The sequence below is a fragment of the Agelaius phoeniceus genome, chromosome 19, assembly GCF_051311805.1.
Source record: "Agelaius phoeniceus isolate bAgePho1 chromosome 19, bAgePho1.hap1, whole genome shotgun sequence".
Classification (NCBI taxonomy): domain Eukaryota; kingdom Metazoa; phylum Chordata; class Aves; order Passeriformes; family Icteridae; genus Agelaius; species Agelaius phoeniceus.
In genome coordinates this window covers 13,163,309-13,185,520 of record NC_135283.1, presented here as the reverse complement: position 1 = coordinate 13,185,520, position 22,212 = coordinate 13,163,309, and the positions used below count along the sequence as shown (strand labels likewise).

The window sequence follows — 22,212 nt, the reverse complement described above, 5'->3', positions numbered from 1 at the left end:
CAGCACAGCCCCGGGCACCGATGTGGGGATTCCCAAGGCTGCAAGTGCCAGACCTGCCCTCGTGCTGCCTTCTCCTGCGAGGAGCTGCTGCTCTGTGATGAGTCATTGCTGGAAGACGAATTCTATTTAAAGGATGTTATTCGTAGAAATCGAGTTTTAATAACGGGGCATCAAACAGGCAGAAAATACCCAACTTCCAAGCGGAGCAAAGTTTCCCTGTGTTAATTTATCCAGCACAAGCACCGCTCGGAGCAATGACAGCACAGGAGAGCTCCTCTCCCTGACACAGCAGCACAGGGAGCCCCATCCTGTCCCTGGGGCATTCCCTGGGCACGCAGGGCAGGGATGGGCACGGGCACAGGCACGGCAGCTGGCATGGCCGGGGCACAGGCCTGGGCTCGGCGCTGCTGCCGCGCTCCCAGGAGCCTTCGGGCTCTGTTTGGCTGCCAGTGGGAGGGCGGGAGGAGACAGCGCGGAGCTCGCTTTAAAAATAGATCAAACCCTCCGCTACGGAGCCATTTTATTAGAGCAGCACAAGCTGTCGGGCTGGTGACACCTCTGCCAGCACCCAGGGAAGTTTTCCCAGATGAATTTGAAAAGCGAGGGGAAAGAAACAAGGACGGAGCAGGCTTGTTTTCCAACAGAGAAAAAGAAAGTGTGGGGGAGAAGCCTGTCTGCACTTGAGCCCCTCACCCCAGGGGTGAGGCCCAGCCCAAACCCCTGTCCCCATTCCAAACCCCTGTCCCCAGCCCAAACCCCTGTCCCCATTCCAAACCCCTGTCCCCAGCCCAAACCCATGTCCCCATTCCAAACCCATGTCCCCAGCCCACATTTCCCCCCACACAGCTCCCAGGCATCGCCAGGTGCCTCAGTGCCAGCACTGCAGCAAGGGCTGAACCTCTCACACGAGGGTGAGACTTTGGCTCATCCCAAATCTGCTCCTCTGCCCACTGTGGTGACTCCCATGTCCCCACTGGGTCACATATCACGTTCTCCATCCCAGAAACCCCCCAGAACCGGCCCAGGACATCACCTCAAGCTGCACTGGCCACAGCACTGGAAAGCAGAGCACAGAGACGAGAGGAGTCAGGGCACGGAAAGAGCCCCGAGCCCCCACCATGCAGAACAGGAGCTCAGTGAAAACCAGCGTGGAAATACACGACAAACAGGTAAAATCTAACGTACCTCATGATCTGTACCTAAGATCTGCCCGTACCCAGTGCAGCTCAGGCCACAGTGAGTTGGGAATGTGAGTGGCTGGGCCAGCAGCAGCATCCCAGCGGGATGGGGGGCAGGAGGAGGGGGTCAGCCTGGAGGGGCTGCCAGGCCCTGAGACTGAGCAGCACAAATGCAAAGCACTGAGCATGGGAGCATCTGCTGCAACCTGGGAACCACATGGAGGCACAGCTCAGTGCATTACTCAGCCACAGGCTGACTCTGAGTCACCAGCTCCAGCATCTGGGAGGAGAGTGAGTGAGTGTGAGCGTGAGTGTGAGTGTGAGCCTGCGAGTGTGAGCGTGTGACTGTCACTACCACTGTGCCCCAGGGTGGCTGTGCCAGCCTGGCTGGCGCTGGATCCATGCCATGGGATGGCCCTGTCTGGGGATGGAGAGCTGCTCCAGGAGCACACAGAAGGAGCAGGACAGAGGAGCTGGTCGGAGCCAAGTCAAAGCTTCTCTATAAATACATAGGGAATGGGCACTGGGAGGAGCTGGTCATGCAAAAGGACAAGGTTGGCACAAGAAAAATGGGTGTAAAAGGCTGCAGATAAAGGGAGGCAGGAGGGAATGAGGAGGGACAGACACTGGATGAGGAAAGGGGCTGAGGTGGGACTGCCCAGACAGCGGGACTGGGCTCAGAGCTCTGGGTCTCTTCCTAAAACACATCTTTAAACACCTTCAAACACCACCCAGATGTTTCCCTGCTTCCATCCCAGAGCTGACAAGAGATGCCCACAGCAGAGCAGCCCCTGTCCCCACAGGCAGCGAGCACCCACCATGGAGAGCCAGCAGAGGATGGGGTGGGACAAACACCCACTGGGACTCCCCCAGACCCCTTCCCACTGGAAAGCATCCCCTGGAAAGCTGCTCCCCACGCTGCCCAGACTGTTCTGCTAACTGTGCAGCAATCCAGGCTGCTGTTCACATGGAAACTCTCCATCCCATAATAAACAGTGTACTATTTATAAACCTGAAAACGTCTTTATTATTATTATTATTTTCCCCCAGGAAAAAAACCCACCATAATAAACCCCCCCTGCACACTGCTGTTAAACAGAGCCCAGCACGGCCCCGCAGGTCCGCAGCGCTGGTGCTGCTTCCCCAGGCAGTGCCCAGCAGAACAGATGGCAGTGTGGGCGTTAGGTACCAGCCTCCTGGCAATCCGAACATCTGTTACCGTTAGAAAATGCTAATTGCCATCAATCAGGACAGCACCTACCCACATTTACATGCAAGCACAAAAAAATTACGTCTAAATTTCTCCGAGTACAACACTTGCTGCATGTTAAGCGAGCGGAGCTGCTCGGATGCTGCGCGGCAGCCCTGGCTCACAGAAGGGGCAGGACAGAGGAGCTGGTCGGAGTCAAATCAAAGCTTCTCTATAAATTCATAGGGAATGGGCACTGGGAGGAGCTGGTCGTGGAAAAGGACAAGGTTGGCACCTTGTCAGTGCCCACGGCACACGGGGCACAGCCCTGGGGCTCATCCCACCCTGCCCCAGCCCCACAGCTGCACCCATGTCCTGCTGGGACCCTCGGGGGGACAGACCCCATGCCCCCGGTGCTGCAGGGCACCCCCGTCCTGCCCAGGACCCTCAGGGGGACAGAGCCCGTGCCCCCAGTGCTTCAGGGCACTCGTGTCCTGCCCCTCTGCACAGCGCTCACCCCGACACACCAGGTACAGCGGAGCCCTTCACCCCCAGCCTGTCCCCTCCAGTGACCCCACAACAGTTTGGGGTCCTGTGCCCTGAGCTGCTGTGTTTGAGGGACACCAGAGCCCCGCACGCTCCCTGCTCGCCTCGCCCTGCCCTCCGCACATCCCGGCTCAGAGGAGCCCAGCTGGATCTGCTCTGCCAGCCCCGGGGCAGGGCCGGCATCCCAGGGGACACTGCCACACACGGGACACTGCCACACACGGGACACTGGCACACACGGGACACTGCCACACATGGGACACACCACCCAAAGCCAGCATCCCACGGGACACTGGCACACACAGGACACTGCCACACACGGGACACTGCCACACATGGGACACACCACCCAAAGCCAGCATCCCACGGGACACTGCCACACACGGGACACTGCCACACTCCACCCGAAGCCATCGTGGGCACTGCCCGGCCCCAGCTGCCCCTCAGCCCGCGCACCTTCTCCGTCCCCAGAGAGCACAAACCAATGGGGCACAGCCAGCTGCACCGTGGGTCATCAGAGACCCCACCACAGGGCCCCAAAGCCAGATGGTTCCCGTGTGAAGAGAGGCACAAATCTTGGACACAAAGAACTTGGCCACAAAGTTCAGCGAGAGAAGAACGAAGGCGAGGAGGAACCTGGCGCAGGTGATCCCCGAGTCACAGCGCCCTCCGCAGCGGCCCCAGGGATGCTCCGGCAGCCGGAGCTGGCGAGGGCCCCGCTCCTCACCCCGGGCTGCCGCGCCCCCGCCTCCCTCGCAGCCGGGAGCTGCGCCGGAATGCAAATGATGCTCCAGGCGAGTGCCAAGAGCTCCTTGTTCCTTCCCCAATGTAGGACACCTCTCGGCGCTGCAGCCCGCACGGAGTTCGTGGGAGGCTGCAAGGGTGCCAGAGGAGCTGAGCCTGCCCAGGGTGACTCTTCGACAGCAAAGCTGCACCTTGCAGTGCAATTTTCCCCTCCCTTGGATCTGTTCCCTGAGGACCACGGTCCTGGATCGCAGCTCTGACAGAAACTTCACGTGTCAGAGGCCTCTTTACCTGCTGCCCTCTGGGCACAGCACGGACTCCCTGGTGCGTCCCCACGCACCACAGCTGCGCTCCCACCGTGCCAGCTGCAGGCACTGCTGCCCAGCACCAGGACACAGCTCAGGAGCACAGGAGAGAGCCCGGGGCAGTGATCCCAGAGCCTGGAGCAGTGATCCTAGAGCCCGGAGCAGTGATCCCAGAGCCTGGAGCAGTGATCCCAGAGCCTGGAGCAGTGATCCCAGAGCCTGGAACCCAGAGCAGTGATCCCAGAGCCCGGAGCAGTGATCCCAGAGCCTGGAGCAGTGATCCCAGAGCCTGGAACCCAGAGCAGTGATCCCAGAGCCTGGAGCAGTGATCCTAGAGCCTGGAACCCAGAGCAGTGATCCTAGAGCCCGGAGCAGTGATCCCAGAGCCTGGAGCAGTGATCCCAGAGCCCGGGGCAGTGATCCCAGAGCCCGGGGCAGTGATCCCAGAGCCTGGGGCAGTGATCCCTGATCCCAGAGCCCGGGGCAGTGATCCCAGAGCCCGGGGCAGTGATCCCAGAGCCCGGAGCAGTGATCCCAGAGCCTGGGGCAGTGATCCCAGAGCCTGGGGCAGTGACCCCAGAGCCCGGGGCAGTGATCCCAGAGCCCGGGGCAGTGATCCCAGAGCCCGGAGCAGTGATCCCTGATCCCAGAGCCTGGGGCAGTGATCCCAGAGCCTGGGGCAGTGATCCCAGAGCCTGGAGCAGTGATCCCAGAGCCCGGAGCAGTGATCCCTGATCCCAGAGCCCGCAGCAGTGATCCCAGAGCCTGGAGCCTGGAGCAGTGATCCCAGAGCCCGGAGCAGTGATCCCAGAGCCTGGAGCCTGGAGCAGTGATCCCAGAGCCCGGAGCAGTGATCCCTGATCCCAGAGCCTGGAGCAGTGATCCCTGATCCCAGAGCCCGCAGCAGTGATCCCAGAGCCTGGAGCCTGGAGCAGTGATCCCAGAGCCCGGAGCAGTGATCCCAGAGCCTGGAGCCTGGAGCAGTGATCCCAGAGCCCGGAGCAGTGATCCCAGAGCCTGGGGCAGTGATCCCAGAGCCCGGAGCCTGGAGCAGTGATCCCAGAGCCCGCAGCAGTGATCCCTGATCCCAGAGCCCGGAGCAGTGATCCCTGATCCCAGAGCCCGCAGCAGTGACCCTGCTGCCGAGGAACAGCCAGGGACACGGGCTGGAGGGCACCAGAGCCCGGAGCAGCCTCCCTGTCGACACCACACACCTCCCACAGCCACAGGCAGTGCACAGGGAGTTTCCCCACAGCCCTCACGTTAGGGCTGTTGGGCTCTGGCTCCATCCCCTGGTTCACCCCAGCCCTGGCTCCCTGCCAGGCTCCCCTCAGCCCGAGCAGGTTGTGGCACCGCTGCCGCTTCCCGCGGCTCCCACCCCAGCGTTACCGAGCAGCCGAGGGAACGGCTCAGAGCTACAAGGTCACTCAAAAACACCATCTGTCCACACAGTGCTCCTCGCCCTGGGGAGAGCAGCACAGAAACGACTGCAATGCACTCAAGGCCGCTGTGCCCCTCTCCACTGCCCTGCTGCCCGCCAGCATCACACGGTGCTCGCTCAGCCTGGGTTCACGAGGGGCGATCACAGCACCAATGCCCACTGATGCCCCCACACCCTCCACGCCACCAGGGCACCCAAGGTTGACAGGGAACCCTCCCAGAGTGCTCGTCACAGGGTGAGGTGTTTGGTGCTGGGGACAGACTGCCTGTGCTGGCCAGAGTCACCTCCATGACCCCTGGCTGGTGGCCTCACCAGCACCATGGGGTGGGGGGCAATGGTGGGAGTGTAGCCCACCTTGCATGAGGGGAAAAAGTCACAGGAGCAGCCCAACATCCCCAGGAAGTGCAGCTCCAGGTCCCCTCCCCCTGCACTGCCAGGACTATTTCTGGGGAGCTGAAGTCACTTGCATTTGGGCTCTGAAGTCACATTTGTCTCTGTTGTGCTGCTTCTCCCGCACCCAAAAGTGTCACAGCACAGCACTGTCTCTGTCACAGCAGCTGTCCCCACACGGCCGTCCCAGCTGCTCCTGTGCTCACAGCCAGGCCCTTGCCCAGCCCTGGTGGCTCACAGGGCTGCCAGGGGGTGCATGGGGGGACAGACTCACCCCCAGCCACAGCAGGAAATAAATACTTGATTTGGGCAAGCCCAGTCCCAGGGAGGTGGAAGGCTAGGCCTAGGCTGATCAGGGTGAAGGCTGAGTAGGAGCTTAGGTGGAGGTAGGACATAAAGAAAGTTATGGGTTGGGAGCAATAATTTGTTGATCTGAATCCAACCGTCTCAGACTAACTTTCTGTTATTCTGCTCATTCTAATTCACCTTGAATTCATTCGCATACTAGTCCTGAGGTAAGGAGGAGGATGAGTGAGGAGGTTCAGGCCAGTCTCTCCCCAGCACCCGGCCGTGCCCCTCATCCACCTCAGCAGCTTCTTCCTCCATCCCAGCTGCAGTGCTGATGGCAGAGGCGGGCACTGCCCCAGGGCTGCCCAGGAGGAGTCCCCTGCACCCACTGGGACCCTGCCACGCTGGCCCCACGGCCCTGCAGCGATGCCAGACCCCTTCCATATGGGAGCAGCCAGCGGAGCTGCCAGCTCCAGCGCTTGCCGCTACATCTGGAAACTCTTCTCACCCTTAATTGTTCCTAATGCCTTAACACGCCGAGTGACTAATCAGACACTAATTGGGCGGCGTTAGCGGGGAGCGGAGCCCGAGCGCCGGCGGTGCCTCCTGCGCTGCCACCGCCACAAATCCCTCCGGACTCCAGCGCCTTCCCCTGCTCAGCCTCTCCCAGCGGGTGGAAATCCCTGCCCAGCAGCGGGGAGAGCCACGAGCCGCCGATTGCAGCTCTGCCAAACGGGCCTTGTGCCCCAGGAGCCAGGGCAGCGAGGGCACGAGGTATCCCCCAGCAGGGATGTCCCACACACCGGTGTCACCCCCGAGCAGAAAGGCACCGGGAGACCCAATCACTGCCCTCGGACTGCCCACCGCCTCTGGGCACGCACTGGCACCGCTGGGATGGGCATTGCCCACGCTGAGCCAGGGCGAGGAGACCAGTGATGAACAGGAATGCACCTGCTGTGGGTGATTTATAGCTGCTGGGGAGCCAGGGCAGAGCACAGCTGCATTTGGGACCCTCCTGTGCCCCAGAGAGCTGTGGGGGGGTGCCCCAGCCCATTTCTGGGGCTCCCTGGGAGCTCCCACGGGGCTGCCAGCCCTGCCCGCACATCTGCCGGCAGCGCTGCGCTCGCCAGAGCTGCTCAACAGCAGGAAAGAGGCACAAATCTTGTTACACACTGGCTAAGCCTCCCTGGGCATGTTTTCTATAAATCTCCTGGAATTTATTATATGATAACTAGCCTGGAAAAGCTAAATTAAATCCACAGCCAAGAAACTGACTTTCAAGTGTGACCTAATTTAGTTGCTGGAAAGGGAGGGAGGGAGGGAGGGGGGATCCCGGTGCCAGCCGCTCCCGGTTTGACCTCCCGGTGCAGCCGCACTCCCCCCGTCCTCCCCTCCGCCATGACTTTGGGGACGGAGCTGCTCAGCCTTTCATGTCTGAGCGGATCTCACACTCCCACTCGCTGGAACAAAAGCGCCTCAAGGGCTCCCCTGTCAGATGTTTTCCATTGCTCATCTCCAAGCCTTCCTTGAAGGAGCGCTCTCCTCCCGGGGGTGCTCCAGCAGGCCTGGGGATGATGGGGAGGGTGGCTCTGCACTGGCTCCAGGCTGCTCCCCACCAGCCCAGTGAGCCCCAAGCTCGGCAGCAGCACCCACACACCCCATGGCTGGCAGCCCCCAGCCTCACACAGGGCCCAGGCAGGCTCCAGGAGAGGAGGAGGAAAGCAGCAGGCAGAAAAGCTGCATAGGGAAGAGCTTTGGTGGCCTGAGCCGCCCACTTCTGCCCTGGTGTCCAGAGCAGGTGCTGGCAGCAATGGCTGCACGGACCCCAGAGACAAGGCACAGCCCTCCCAGTGCAGGGGCACAGTGTGCACGGTGGCCAGGGTGACAACCTGTCTGCCATCCCCTGAGAAGCAGCACAGTCCCAGCCCCAGCGCAGCACAAGGTCCTGGGAGAAACTCCCAGCACTCCCACTTTGGCCAGGACGCTCACAACAGCTGGATCCACAGTGATGTGGGGCTGGGCAGGACCAGGCAGCCCTTCACCCCAGAGTGCCCATCTGTGGGGCTGGGCAGGACCAGGCAGGACCAGGCAGCCCTTCACCCCAAAACTGCCCATCTGTGGGGCTGGGCAGGACCATGCAGCCCTTCACCCCAAAGTGCCCATCTGTGGGGCTGGGCAGGACCAGGCAGGACCAGGCAGCCCTTCACCCCAAAACTGCCCATCTGTGGGGCTGGGCAGGACCATGCAGCCCTTCACCCCAAAACTGCCCATCTGTGGGGCTGGGCAGGACCAGGCAGGACCAGGCAGCCCTTCACCCCAAAACTGCCCATCTGTGGGGCTGGGCAGGACCATGCAGCCCTTCACCCCAAAGTGCCCACCTGTGGGGCTGGGCAGGACCAGGCAGCCCTTCACCCCAAAGTGCCCATCTGTGGGGCTGGGCAGGACCAGGCAGCCCTTCACCCCAAAGTGCCCACCCGTGGGGTGGCTGGCTCGGGGCTGAGCGGGCACAGGGGCTGGAGCAGGCAGGGCAGGGCCCACGGGCAGGGCGAGGTGGGCACTGCAGGACCTGGTGCTCTGGCAGACCCGGGGGTGGCTCGGGGCTGGCACACGGACGCGTGCTGTTGTTCTGGAACGGAGTGCACTGGCACAGCGGCATGTGGGAAGCTTGCATAATAGTGCCAGCCCACACTACGCCTGCTCCTTCCCAGCATGATCAGCCCCTTGCTTTCATGAGCAATAACATCCACCCAAAGTTTTCTAAAGACAAAAAAAAAAGAGCTTCAAGGTGATGCACAGAGCTCAGCTGCCTTTGCTGCCTCTGAACCGATGAATGCAGCTGGGGAATCCATCTGCACGGCCACTCTAATCCCACATTCTGGACGACCTGTACCCCAGCAAGGGACGAGGAGCCTCCAGCTCCCGATTCCCGAGCAGGCACCCGGGGCTGGGGCAGAGCGGAGGAGCCAGTGTGCAGTGAGCAGCGCTGCCAGGGGGGCACACACAGCCCCCACCCTGCTGGTGCTGCACGGCCCCACGGGCACTCCTCCTGCCCAGGCACTCCCTTGGCCATGCCAGCTGGGACAAGAGCAGTCCCAACTCTGGGACACCCCCCAGCACAGCAGTTGGTGCAGAGGAAGACAAATTCCACAGCAGAAGAGCCCAGGCAGAGCCCAGCCCCTGGGCACCAAGGCTGCACAGCCTGGCCGTGACTCTCTGAGCACTGCTGAACCTGTGGGTGCTCGCAGTGCTGGGAACAAACAGGGAAAACGCCTGGTCTGCAGGAGAGAGCCCCACTGCCTGCAGGAGTTTTACACTTTAACTCCTCCTCAAGCTGCTGTGAGCTCCCAGAGCAGACTGGTGTCAGCAGAGGGGGGTTCCAGTCCGTGTAACGTGAACTGACACTGGTGATGGGCTCAGCCCAGAGCCCTGGGGGCAGCACGGGAGCCGGGTCTCGGCGGGTCCAGCTGGGCTGGGACGTGCGGGGCTGTGTGTGCACCATGGGCACACATCCCCTCCCTTGCAGGGCACCACCAAGGTCCTGCACGCTCCAGGACCTCCACACTGCTGCACTGAGCAGCAGGGACACGGCTGGCACTGATCAAAGCATCCCAGACCCTCCCAGGCCACATCCCACGAGGATCAGAGCAGACATGCTTGTCCCACCAACGTTCCCCTTTGCCAGGTCAGCACACAAGGGTCTGGACACACAGGATCTGTACCCAGGGCTGGTGCAAAGTCCCTGGTGGGCTGACTGTGAGCTGCTGCTCCAGGCACAGCCATGGGAAGCAGCATCTTCATCCTCCATGCCCTCCCCTAGCAGACTGCTGGGTGGAAAGGACATACCTGAAGGCCAAGAGCAGGTGCCTCGGGTGGGGTGGCAGGTGGGAGCTCACGCTCGTGTTCACCCCTCCACGCCGTCAGGAAGAGCTGTCGGGGTCTCGCAGCAGCAGCTTCTCAGCCTGAAAGAGAGAGGGAGAGGCTCCAGTCCCGTCCCTGTGTGGGCACCGCCGCCGGTACCGGAGGAGGACGTGGTGGAGCTCAGAGTGCCACGGCCCCGGGGATCGCAGTGCTCGGCCCCCTCCTTCAGCAGCACAGTGACTCCTTCAGCAGCACAGTGACTCCTTCAGCAGCACAGTGACTCCTTCAGCAGCACAGTGACCTCCTCAGCAGCACAACTGTCCCAGCTGGGAGCAGCTCTGGAGCAGCCCCTGACCTGGGCAGAGGCAGGACCCAGGACCCTGTCCAGTAGCAAAGCCCCTGAGGAGAGGGAAGCATGATCGGCCCAGGGCCCAGCTTAGGGTCCCCAGAGGGACATGTCCCAGCCTCTGCACTGACAGAAAATGCTGAGGCTGGTCCTGCCTCCCTCAGTGCACCAGCCCTGGCCTCTGACGAGTGCATGGGATGGAGACAAGGAGAGGCAAAGACTTCTTCCTAAAGGAATAAAGTCCCCAACCCATCTGTTCCCCCAGAGGAGGAGGGGGGAGGCCACTGGCAGCTCCAGTTTGCTTTTCCCCGACCCAGGTTGCACAGGAGATAATTTAGCAGCCTGTCCCCCATTGTAGTGGGACTGTTTCCCTGCTGCCCCGGGCAGCCCATCCATCAGAGCACAGAGCAGTGGTGTCCCCTGGCACCCCGGGCAGGCAGCCCCCCCTGTGCCGTGAGTTACGGCGCCTGCACCATGCGGTGGGATGGGCTCAGAGCAGCGGCTCCACTCCAGAACTGAGATTTATCCCCTGGCTGGAACAGGGCAGAAGCTGGGAGATAAGTCACAGCAGAGCTGCAGGAGTGGCGCTCAAGGTCCTCCAAGGTTGGCTCACTAAAACCCAGGAGAGGAGCACAAGTCCTGCCTGCTGCTGTGGCTGCACATCCTCTCCTGACGCTGAACCAGCCGTGGCCAAGGGGAGCTGGGAAGGGAGCCGGGCCCCCAGGCTGGCTCTGCAGCAATCCCTGGGGCAGGCTGCTGCCAGGGCTGTGTGAAGCCACCAGTGTCCCCCAAACTCCATCCCCCTTCCCAGCACGTTCCAATAACCCCAGCAGACAGGGATGGGCTTCCCAGCAGTGCAGAGCCAGTAAAAATCCCAGAGGCAGCCTGGAGGGGTGCTTGATGCTGGCCCCAGGAGCAGACTGGAGGCACCCACTCTGGGACTGGCCCCTGCAGTCACCCAGCACACCGAGCATGCGGCTGGCAGTGGTGTGAGCTCCCAATGGGCGCTGTCACTGCTCTGGGGACAGACCACAGGGAACCCACAGAGACACAGCGAATGGCGCAGGCACTCCCCAGACTCGCTGGAATTCCCCTCCTGCTTCATTAGTCCTGCTCATTAGGCTCTGCTCCTGATCAGCAGGCACAGCTGGAGCTCAGCAGCGTCGCTCCCCAGCCCTTCCCTCCCAGCCTCTTTAATGCTGCTCGGTCACAGCCAGTCTCCTAAGCCCCCCGGGTGTCCCCTAAACGCCCCTTGGCTGTCCCCTTCCACAGGCTCTGCCACCCCTCTCCCTTCCCTCCCTGCTGTGGTTGGTGAGTGACCAGAACCACGCTTGAGCTGGGGGCTCAGGGGGGGACTCCCACTGTGGGTTTGCCCCACACTGAGCCCTTCCAATCATGGTCAGCAAGTACAGGACAAGACAAACACAGGGAAAAACCCAATTGCATCGCTGAAACAAACTGAACACAGCAGGATCTTCTCAGCACTCTCTGTTTTCAAAAGCAAAGCCACCTGAGTGCAGGACAGGGGCTGGCACGTTCCCCACTGGTGCTGGGGGCCCAGCAGCATCCCTCCCCATCAGCAGCATCCCTCCCCATCAGCAGCATCCTCGCCACTGGGAAGTGTTCCTTCCCCAGCAGGGATGGAGAGTGAATTGCAGATCCCTACGGGACATCTCCCCCAGGAGCCGCCGGGCTTTTACTGCACACTAAACCACAGCGATTAGATCAACAAGCCAACCCCTGCAAGGCTGAGAGGTTTCATCAAAGCCAGCAGCACCTCGGGGAGGAGATGGGAAGATGATGCAGCTGCCCACAGCATCTGCAATCCCTGGGCCAGCCTGGCGGCTGCTGCAGGGGGCAGGACCAAGGCTGTGCTGCTCATTTTCAGGAGGCTGAGCCTCTGCCACTGCCTGCACGCTCCCAGCTCCTGGCCCCAGCCTGGTGCCTCCTGTCAGACCCCACCGTGGCTGCAGGGTGCCACAGAAATGCCCCTCAGCAGGCAGGGCTGGGGCAGCAGGAGCCTGGGGGGCAGCAGGAGCCCGCAGTGCTTTTCCCTGGACTGCAGAGGAGCAGGAGAGGGATTTTCTTTCAGCAGCACTGGGCACCTGAGCAGCCCCAGCTCCAGCCCCAGCCCGACCTGCAGCTCTTTCCCACTCCTCTGCGCCACAGCTGATGTCTGGGTGTGCAGCAGCACACGGTGGCACTAACAGGACTTTGATGCTCAACAGAAGATGTTTTTTTCCCCAGGTCTCGCTTACATCACACCTGGAGGTATCCATGGCCGTGGAGGTGACACTGAGGAAGGCTAAAGAGTTTCAGCTCCTGCGCTGAGGGAGCAGCTTCTCCTTCAGCTGCCAAAGAGCAGAATTGCAGTGATCTGGCACTGCCTGCCCTCATCGTGCCCCCAGCCCAGCAGTGCCCTGGGGAGGGGAGGGCAGAGCACGGCCCCACTGCCACAGCCCCACTGCCCCCCTGGCTGGACAGACCCACTGCCACAGCCCCACGGCCACAGCCCCACTGCCACAGCCCCACTGCCCCCCTGGCTGGACAGACCCACTGCCACAGCCCCATTGCCACAGCCCCACTGCCCCCCTGGCTGGACAGACCCACTGCCACAGCCCCACTGCCACAGGCCCACTGCCACAGCCCCACTGCCACAGCCCCACTGCCCCCCTGGCTGGACAGACCCACTGCCACAGCCCCACTGCCACAGCCCCACGGCCACAGCCCCACTGCCCCCCTGGCTGGACAGCCCCACTGCCACAGCCCCATTGCCACAGCCCCACGGCCACAGCCCCACTGCCCCCCTGGCTGGACGGACCCACTGCTCCCACAGCTCCCACAGGAGTGAGCAGAGCCCCTTGCTGCTGGGGCTGAGCCAGGGAAGCCTGCATCCCATGGGCTCCATCTGCTCCCAGTGCCCCAGGGGTGTGCTGGGGGAGCCTGGAACCCACAGGCACCACCCGCTCCCGTGGGCACCAGCTGCTGCCAGCACTCCCCCAGCCCCAGGCAGTGCTGCCAGCGACAATCCCGTGCCACAGGGACCACCCACACGCCACAGCAGCAGCAGCAGCAGCACAGAGACAGGCCTGGTGGCAGAGCCACGCTTGCAGCTGCCTCAGGGAAAGGGGAGGAAGGCTCGTCACCCCCCTGCCACCCTCCTCCCCACAGGAGCAGGAGGAAGGTCCCACTCACCCCCGCTGCTGGAGCTGGGGAAGCCTCTGCCTGCCACAGACAGAAGCAGAGCGATGGGAACCACCCCTGCAGATGTGGGTGACATCTCACCCGTGGGAACGCTGCTGGCGTGGCGGCAGGGCTGGCACCGGGGGACAGGGCTGGTACCAGGGTGGCACCGGGGGCAGGGCTGGCACCAGGGCTGGTACCAGGGCTGGTACCAGGGCGGCAGGGCTGGCACCGGGGGCAGGGCTGGCACCAGGGCTGGCACCGGGGGCAGGGCTGGCACCAGGGCTGGTACCAGGGCGGCAGGGATGGCACCGCTCCCACAGCACAGCCCAAGGGTGAAGGGCACCGGCAGAAAAGCCACAGGATGGCATGGTGGGAGAGGCTGGCCAGAGCCAAGATCAGTGAGTGACAGCTGGGCCCTGGCATGCTGAGCCAGGCTGGGCACACCCAGGCCAAGGGGTGCTCAGGGTGCAGGGGGACTGGCAGGGGCACACTGACCATGGGGTCCCATACTGACCACAGAGTGCACAGTGACCACAGGGTGCACACTGACTGTGGGGTCCCATACTGACCATAGGGTCCCACACTGCCCACGGGGTGCACACTGCCATGGGGTGCTCACTGACCACAAGGTCCTATTACTGACCACAGGGTGCACACTGACCACAGGGTGCTCACTGACCATAGGGTCCCACACTGCCCATGGGGTCCCTGACCACTGCAGTGAGCAGCTCCAGCCGTGGCCGCAGTGGTGCCCAGGCCAGCCCTGCCCTGGTGCCCCGAGGAGCACTGGCAGTGCATGAGGGAACAGAGCCCTGTGCAGGCCAGCACAGCCCCAGGGCAGCCGTGCCAGCCCAGCACACGGAGGCCGTGCCCACGGCAGGGCAGTGCCAGCAGGGACAGGGTGCCAGCAGCCGGGGCAGCCCTGCCTGTGGCCATGGATGCCAGCAGCTGGTTGCAGTCTGTTTTCCTGCACTAGTGCATTAAGCATTCCACACAGCACTTTTGCTGTAAATCACTTCCTATTCAGGCTCACTGCTGAGGGTCTCTGAAGGTCGATTTTCCATGGTTATGACAACAAAAACTAAAATTGGGTCAAACCTGAAAGGTATTATCTTTCTCCAAGCTGCTAAATGCACAATAGTAATGAGGTTGGTTAAGCAGTTCACCCCCAGCCTGCATTATTTGCTCTGAAGATGTATTAACCAGTTAAATGAGCATGATAAGGCAGCCCTGCACATCCCTCCCACCAGCCACACGGAAGATCTGAGGTTCTGGGTCTCCACATCCCCGTTAACAACCGAGACCGCAGCCCCACGACAAAGGCAGCTGTGCCACAGCTCCGGGCCAGGCTCGGCCCAGCCTGACCCACAGGAACACAAAGGCAGCTTTAAAGGCATCCAGCGGCTCACAGCCACTGGAAAAAATAATTATCCTTCCTCCTCCCCTCTCTCTTTCTTCTTGTTAACACCCTCCCTCCCGCAAGCTCCTGATGAAAGAGCGACCCCACCGCCTGCCCCATCCAAGGGGCTTTGGCAGCATCCCTGCTCCAGGAGGGGGATTAGCCCTGGCACACACATGCAGCTGACCTGGCTGCCAGCACCAGCACGGGACCGGGGCTGTGAGGAAAACCCACCCAAGCACCCCGGAAGCACCAGAGTCACTCCACAGCAGCCCCCAAGGTGCTGCGTGCCCGTGGCAGAGCTCTCCACACAGACCTGCTGGCAGGGTCCAGGATGGGCTGCCCAGGGAGGCCCCAACCCAGTGGGGCTGCAGGACCAGTTGTGGGACACAAGCAATGTTTGTTTTGATGGGATTTCTGCTGCTTTTCCTAAAACAAACACCCATTAATGTAAATATAACTGATGTAAACAAGCATGACCCTAAAATCCATGTGCAGCTGTATGGATCAGGGAAAAGAGAGAGAGGGAGGTTGGTTGGGAGAGAGGGAGGGGAAACACTTTAATTAATCTCTAAAATGAATGAGATGGGAAAACTCCAACTGCAGGAGAAGCATCTGGTGCTGCTGCAGGAAGGGGCTGTGCTCTGCTGGGGAACACCAGAGCCTTTGGCTGCCACACCGGGCACTCCACGGCACCAGGCACGGCTGGGAGAGCCACAGCACGCCCAGAGCACCCAGGGAGGGCAGCCTGCCCTGTGCCAGTGACATGTGCCAGAGCCAGGAGCTGGGAACATGCCCCGGTGAGTGCTGCAGCTCCCAGCCCCATGCCCAGCCAGAGGAGCGTCCCCAGGAGCAGCCTGTCCCAACAGGGGATGGATGGGGACAGGGCAGGGGATTCACCTCCTGCAGCCAGGGGGAAGCATCAGGGAGCCTCAGAGTGCCTCTCACGGTGACCCAGCTGGGCCTTCACCAGGAGGAAGCTGCTGCATGGAGAAATGCCAGCACTCTCTAGCACGGAAGGATGGATGAAGATCCCAAGGTGGGATCTGTGCTGGCAGCTCTGGGACCAGCGCTCTGGCCTCCAGATGCCACCTCCTGTGCCCAAAACGTGGCTGTGAACAGTACCTGAGGGCCAAGGGAGAGAGAGAAGGAGCTCAGAGCAGATCCAAGGAGCTCCAGGATGGAGGGGAGGGCCCGGGGTCAGCCAGAGGCAAGAGCAGATTCACAGTTCAAGGGGACAGCAGTGCATCCAGGCTGGGCTCTCCCAGCTCTCCCCAGAAGCAGCTCCCTGGCTGCCCCAGGAGCGCTCAGCCCCAGCACAGCAGAGCTCAGCCACACTCACACCCTGCCCAGGATGATCCTGGGGGACCACCCTTCATCCCAGCCTGGAGATGAAACACAGAGCATGGTGCTCCTGGAGAAACCCACCCCCAGCACAGCTCCTGCCCAGGGTCAGCAGCGAGGGTAACACGGCCACTGCCAGCTGTGGTGCCCAGCTCTGCTGGGGCAGTGCCCACCTGGGCACAGAGCCCTGCTCGGGGAGGGCAGGAGGGACCATGGCAGCCCCAGGGCTCGCCCAAGCCCTGAGCTGGCCCACGCAGGGCTCTGCCAGCCCTCCTGGGCTCCACACAGCCACAGCTCCCAGCACACGTCCTCCCCCTGCCCTTCCAACTCTGCCAGCGATGGCAGGGAGCTCCAAACGCCAGGGAAAGCATTCCTTATTCCTTACTGCAGAACGGCAGAGCACCCAAGGATGGCACCAGCCCAGTGCCCGGTGAGACCTCCCCGGATCTACAGCCAGCACAGCTGAGGAGACAGAGGAGCTTCAGTGAACCTGGTTAAAGCCTCTGGGAAAGCGACAGCAGGATCCGAGTGACCTGAGAGCTCCCCCTCTCCATCGGGAGAACAAAAGTGACCCAGGAAAGGAGCCTGGCAGCCCCAGGGACTGCGGGGAGGGGCTGCCGAGGGCCGGGGCTAACAGGACAGCCCCGGGACAGCGCAGCCTGCCCAGGGAGCGGGGACAGGCAGCCCTGGGACAGCAGAGCATCGCTGCTGGAGCACCCTGCGGCACTGATCCAGCCTCCCCCTCCTCCTCCTCCAGGCCTCTTCCTCTCCTTCCCCTCTTTGTCATTCCTCTCAGCTCACGCCTCTTCTCTGCTCTCCTTCAGCTGCTCGCAGCAATAATCCAGGGCACTGCCGCCCCAGCAGATTGCTCAGCGCCGCTCCCTGCTGCTGACCGGGCTTTTCATGACTCCCCCGGCCGTGCCGGGGCTGCTCCCCGCCTCCACCGGCTGCCGGGTTCCCCCAGCATCCCTCCTCAAAAACCGCCCGCAGCACCGGCGGGAGAGCCCAGCACCTCCAGCTCCGCGGGGCTCAGCTGGGATCTGCGGGATCTGCTCCTCCTGCACCGGCTCTCAGCCCCTCCGAGCACCCGCAGGACTCTCTGGGCAGCCCCGGCCCCCCAGGCCCCCCAGGCCAGGCGAGTGCAGCCTGGGCACCAGGGCAGCAGCCGGAGGGGCTGCAGGCTGCCAGCACTGCCTCGGGGACGGGGAAGGGACAGGCACGGCTCCTGTCCCTCAGACGATGCTGCTCAGAGCCTGGCGCTCTGCAGAGGCAGGGACAGCACAGGAGCTGGGGCTCTGCCTGCAGGAGCCACAGAGCACCCAGGCAGCTCCCACAGCTCCAGCACCCTGCCAGGCCATGAGGCAGGCAGGACTGCCAGGGTCCCTGCCCCAGAGAGGAGGGTGGGTGGGACAGGGAGAGCAGCTGCTGCTCAGGGCACCCTGAAATTCGGGCAGTGACTGCTGAACCCCTCTCTCAGAGCAGAGCTGCCCAGGGCAGGACAGACTGACACACTTCTGGGACCAAGGGACAGGCCAGCAGTGCGACCCCAGCCAGCCCTGTCACACGGCCACGTCTGGAGCCTGCAGCCAGCTCTGGGCTCCCCAGTGCAGATGGCACCAATACACAGGAGGGCATCTTGCAGAAGCTCAGGGTGATGCCCAGAGGCTGCAGCACAGGACACAGAGGGAATGAGGGGTGCTCAGCCCAGGGGAGAGGCTCAGGGGCACCGGGGAGGTTACAGGAAATCAGGGCCAAGGCAGGAGGTGGGGAGGGCAGTGGAGCTCCAGCTGCATTATCCTGTTTCCCAACAAATCCATCCATCCATCCATCCATCCATCCACATCAGCAAAGCAATTTTAGAGGCGAGCAGCAGCCACCACAGAACCACAAAGCAGAGGCAGTGCCAAGTGCCAGCAACCACGGCCTGCCTGCCCCTGTCCCCTGCCTGGCATGGCCCCAGCCCCTGTCCCAGCTCCACGCTCAGCGAGGGGAGCAGCAGTGACCAGGGGTGCCCCAGGACCCCCAGCCCCACGTGTCCCGTCCTTTCATGAACATTCCACATGTAAAGCTGGGACTGTAATGACTGCCCCTGACGAGCAGGCCGAAGGTGGCCGGGTCTCCGAGGGAGCCGATCAGCCGCGGTCCCGGCGCTGCCGCTCTCACCTCGGCCGTCCCAAGCAGGGCCCGATTAACGGGGGCGGCCCCGGCTGCTGCTCCTCCCCTGCCCTGCTGGGGCACCGCGGACCCGCGCCCAGCGGCCCTGGGCTGGCAGAGAGGAGGCTGCTGGGTGCGAGTGAGAAGGGATTCCCAGAGCCTCCTCTCCCTGCTGTCCATGCAGGACACACAGGACACCATTCCAGACGCCAAGGTCCCTGCAGGGAGAGGAGCACAGACCCTGCACTCCTTGGATGTGAAAGCACAGGGAACATCCCACGTGCCCAGCTGGGCTCTTCTCTGCCCACCAGCCACGGTCCTGGGGTGCGACAGGACCCTCCAAGCCACGGCCTCATCAGGCAGGGAAGGCAATCAGCTGTAATTAACGGCGGCTGCGGGCAAAGCGCGGCACGGGGACCTTTCTTCCTTCTTTTCCCCAAGACTGCAAAATAAATTATCCTGCAAAGTTAGCAGAGGCTGAGCTATGGAAACAATTAAACAAAAATTAAATCTAATTCATTTATACTCGGAGCACAAAGTGGATAATGTGGGGGTTTTCTTTGCTCTCCTCTCTTTGCCTTGGTGTTACAGAGGACTATTATGGGAAATTAATCACGGGGAAAAGCAATGAACGTGATCTATCGCTCTTTAAAAGTGCACTGTAGTGATTATATAAAAATCTATTAGAGAGGCCAGGAAATAGCAGAGTGACACCATTTAAAAGGAAAAAGGAGACCGGGCTGGTGGCAAAGGGATCGATTTCTGAACTGCCGGATCCGCGGCAGAGGGAGCGGGAGGAGGTCGGGCCGCGGCGTGGCCGCAGGGCCGTGCACGCCCAAAATCCCCGTCACAGGTCCCGCTGCAGGCAGGGCCGGCCCGGGGGCTCCACCGAGCACAGCCCACGGGAACGGCCGCCCCAGGAGCTGCAGCATCCCCCGCACCCCCGGGGGCACTGCCCCAGCTGAGGGCGCCCAGAGGAGCGACCCCATCCCAGCAGGGAGGGCAGAGCAGACCCCCCTGCACACAGAAATGACCCCATCCCTGCATGGAGGGCAGAGCAGACCCCCCTGCCCACAGAAATGACCCCATCCCTGCAGGGAGGGCAGAGCAGAACCCCCTGTCCACAGAAGTGACCCCATCCCAGCAGAGAGGGCAGAGCAGACCCCCCTGCCCAGCAAAGTGACCCCATCCCTGCAGGGAGGGCAGAGCAGAACCCCCTGCACACAGAAATGACCCCATCCCTGCAGGGAGGGCAGAGCAGACCCCCCTGCCCAGCAAACCGACCCCATCCCTGCATGGAGGGCAGAGCAGACCCCCCTGCCCAGAGGAGTGACCCCATCCCTGCAGGGAGGGCAGAGCAGACCCCCCTGCACACAGAAATGACCCCATCCCTGCAGGGAGGGCAGAGCAGACCCCCCTGCCCAGAGGAGTGACCCCATCCCAGCAGGGAGGGCAGAGCAGAACCCCCTGCACACAGAAATTACCCCATCCCAGCAGGGAGGGCAGAGCAGACCCCCCTGCCCACAGAAATGACCCCATCCCTGCAGGGAGGGCAGAGCAGACCCCCCTGCCCAGCAAACCGACCCCATCCCAGCAGGGAGGGCAGAGCAGAACCCCCTGCACACAGAAATGACCCCATCCCAGCAGGGAGGGCAGAGCAGACCCCCCTGCCCGGCCCCCGGCACACGCTGGGCTCTTTAACAGCGGTGATAAAACCTTCACCAAGGCACGTTCCTCCATAAATCCCGCGGCAGCGGGGCCGGCCCGGGGCCAGCCTGACGCTTTAACGGCACCATCAATCCCCGAGGAGCCCGGCAGGGGCGGGGGGACACCCGGGCTGCGGCCGGGCAGGGGCTGAGCCCCCCGAGCCTCGGGGCTGCGGCAGATCGGCCACACGGATCCAGGCGGGCAATCCCAGCCCAGCGACCCCGCATCTCCGGGCTCGCCCGTGGCCACCGCACACACCCGGTGCCATCACCCCGGGGCTGCCACCACAAACTGCCCCAGCCCCGCATCGGCACGGGGAAGGAAACAGCTTTACGGGGATTTAATGGCAGCCTCTCCTCCCCACCAGGTGTGCGGAAGGCAAACGCACCGCACTCCCTCCACCGCATCGTTTAAACGATTTCGGGGAAAAAAAGAGTGGAAAAAAACCCCCTTTGATCTCAGCAGCCCGCTTGTTTAGCCCATGCAGGGATTTAATTGAGAAGGGATGTCCTTGAATAAATGCAGAGATGTCCTCGCTCCCCAGGAAGGCTGCCGCGAGCTGAACAATCCCCCGAACGAGGTTTTCCACTCATCCAGGAATATTCTGGGGCAGCAGAGCCCCGGGGCCGCTGCAGCACGGGGAACGCCAGGGTGGGCAGGCTGCCGCGGCACACGGACGGGTGTGGGGGCCCAGGGCCCGAGGGAGAGGAGCTCCCGGGGCTGGGGACACCCCCGTGCCCCAAATCCTGCACAGGGGGAGCTGGAGCCGCCCTGCAGCCGGCGGGACGGGGAGCGGGGCTGCCTTGGCCCGGCAGAGGCGCTGCAGGAGGGACGCGGGGCCCAAGAGAAGGCGGGGGCAGCCGGTGCCCAGGAGCTGGCACACGCACCCGGGTGCCAGCCCCGGCCCAGGCTGGGCAGGAGCGGAGGAGCCGCGGCCGAGAGGCTGAGAGGCTGCCAGCAGTGGCACCGCGGGCAGTTCCTGCTCATTTCCTCCCAGCCTGGGCCCTGCCAGTGCCCAGCACACCCTGGCATCGCTGCCCCTCCTCTGCCAGCTCCCTGCGGCCCAGCCCGGCTCCCTGCCAGCCACAGCCTCCTGCGAGGACGGGAACCAGCCCTGGGGCTGCCCTTGTGCCACACACCTGCCAGGGGAACCAGGAGGGCCAATGATGGCCAGGAGGGGCTGCGCCCACAGATTTGGGTCTTTGCATCTCTGCCCCTGCCCCAGCCGGTGTCAGGCGCCGATCAGCATCATCCTCATCATCCTCCTCCTCCTCCGCCTCCTCCTCGGCGCAGCCGCGTGGGTGCTTTGCCGCAAGGCTCCCTCGCCGGGAAGCGCCGCGCTATTTTAATCCGGCATCTCCCACCAGCCCAGCGAGGATGGCTGCGAGTGCAGCCCCAGGAGAGCTCTGCCCTGCGCCCCCGCGCCGCTCGGGATGGAGGAACACCCCGAGGCTGCGCTCGCGGGGAGGCAGGAGTGGGCTGCAGGGCCCCCAAAGCCAGGGAGGAAGCTGCTTTTAGCCTGGAAGAGAATTCACGGTGATAAAGGAGAGGACATGGGAATTCCCAGCTCATTAAAGTGCTGGCATCTGTCAGCCCATGGTAACAGCAGCTCCTCTTCTCCTCATCCATTTCAGTTCCTGTCCTCCCCCTGCCCGGGGGACTTGTGCTCAGCTCTGCAGCCGCCCCAGCTCCGTCCCACTGCTGTGCCACCGGCTGTGCCACCACCAGCGTGTGCCACCACCAGCGTGTGCCACGGCACAGCCACGGGGCCGCGGGCACCCGCAGGGCTGCGCTGGGAGCCCACACGGAGCCGAGCTGGGCGCTCGTACCGTGCCTGGCCGCAGCTGTGCTGGAGGAGCAGAGGAGCTCTCAGCCCCTGGGCTCGCTCGCTGGCTGCGGTGGCTAAAGGCGAGCTGATTAAAGCAATTAGGATTTTAAATAGTAACACCAGAGTGGCTCATCAGCGCTGAAGAGGCAGTCAACTGACAGGCTGAGGAGCCTATTTAGGGATCCTGTTTGGCTGAGGATGCTCAGCGGGGCCCCAGGGCTCCCTCGGAGCGGGGGTGCCGGCACAGGGGTGCCCCGGGCACCCCAGAACCCCCAGGGACACGGAGCAGCCCTGTCAGGGAGCGCCAAA

At 62.9% G+C, this 22,212-nt stretch overlaps 1 protein-coding gene and 1 long non-coding RNA gene across 20 annotated transcripts in view; one reads left to right on the top strand and one right to left on the bottom strand.

Annotated features, from left to right (window-relative positions):
* RBFOX3 (RNA binding fox-1 homolog 3) overlaps positions 1-22,212 on the bottom strand; it is a 141,538-nt gene that overhangs the window by 65,820 nt on the left and 53,506 nt on the right. For 16 of the 19 annotated variants that reach the window (XM_077188491.1, XM_077188476.1, XM_077188483.1 and 13 more), the window contains exon 2: positions 9,925-10,040. The gene's annotated coding sequence lies outside the window, so the exon portion shown is untranslated. Of the gene's footprint in view, positions 1-1,185; positions 1,326-9,924; positions 10,041-22,212 lie in introns of those variants that run through there. The other 3 variants (XM_077188493.1, XM_077188487.1, XM_077188480.1) reach the window with 3 other exon arrangements.
* LOC143695526 (uncharacterized) lies at positions 532-2,182 on the top strand. Its single transcript, XR_013184804.1, has 3 exons — positions 532-911; positions 1,004-1,169; positions 1,937-2,182. It is a non-coding gene; the product is annotated as an uncharacterized LOC143695526 (long non-coding RNA).